Consider the following 1,391-nt stretch of genomic DNA (forward strand, 5'->3'; position numbering starts at 1 on the left):
CGTGTTAGTTTAAGGTGTTCTAGAAACTGTGATTTCCTCACCCCCTCCCCAGGTGTTTAGAGATAGAAGTGAGTAGTCTGTTTTAGAGTGTCCTAGTTCTTTCTTGGTGATTCTTAGATGTGCATTTAGTGATAAGCTCATTTAAGGGAGTGGATGTTAGAAGTGATAAAGAAACAGCATTTTGACCACAAGTAATGCAGAAAAGACAGTTGCAGAGAGGTTCTCTGCTAGCCAGTGAAAGCACAGAGACTTGAGCTAAGTGGTGGAACCTCAGAATATAATGTTGTAGAGAGAAGTGACAGTGATGGTGACTGTAGAGACACACATGAGCAGAGATGGAGGCATGACTCTACCACCCTCTCTTGTCAGGGGAGGTAGCTGGACTCTGGGGACATTGCTCATCTCAGACAGCAAACTGTGAGTGGGGGGCAGTGGATGGAGAACGGGAATGGCATGTTAAAGAGATATTCGTTCCTTGGGCTTTCACACAGCAAGGTGAGAAATTGAGAAAAGGGACGCTGCTCAAATACTGTAGGGTGAGTGTTTTACTTATTGGTTGTGTAATTCCAAATCCTTGTTGCAGTGTCTTCCTAAATTAATGTTGTGTTTTCTTCTTTAGTAAAAGTTTATTTTGTTATAGACACTTAGTGCTTGTGAGTGGGGAAGTAGTCTCAGAGGCATGTTGGGTGGTGGTCATTTTTCTTGGATTAGTCGGTGGGATCTCAAGGCGGTTCTGTTTTGTATTGTTAAGAGGAACCCCTAGATATTGATCCCAGCCTTGGTTCCTGCTTACATTGCTTGACAGAAGGGTTACATGGCCAAAATTGATCGCTTTGGCAAAGCAGGGCTGTCTGCTGATTACCCAGGTAAAATAGCTGTGTCTATTGGAATACAGTCTTCTCCTGAAGTCTTTCCCCCCATGGGTTTGGTGAGAACGAGACTTGGCAGGCACACTTGACTTTCTTTATTTTTTATGTTGTTATTATTATTAATTACTACTACTAATAGAATTATGTACGTAGTGGCTGAGCAACACATAATAAATATGATGTGTTTGAATTTCTCTGGAAAATTTATTCCTGTCAAAGGAACATTGTCCATTGACTTGAAAAGGTTTTGAACCATGTAATAGATATTTACCAGGTTATGTTCAGAGTGTTACTTACATAAGACAGGTACTTGTGAGATGTGAATATTAATGAGAAAATACAGAATTTATTACTAATAATAATGTGATACACATCCATAAATAAGCCAGAATCTTTGGCATGATTTAGGCCTAGACATTTAGAACATGTCAAAGTACAGAAGTTGCTTCTGATTTTCATGGTAGGGTTAAATTAAGAAAGAGGAACAGTTGCTAGCTAAACTTGTTAAACTGGCAAGCAGTC

Source organism: Chelonoidis abingdonii, chromosome 3, assembly GCF_003597395.2.
Source record: "Chelonoidis abingdonii isolate Lonesome George chromosome 3, CheloAbing_2.0, whole genome shotgun sequence".
NCBI classification, from domain to species: domain Eukaryota; kingdom Metazoa; phylum Chordata; order Testudines; family Testudinidae; genus Chelonoidis; species Chelonoidis abingdonii.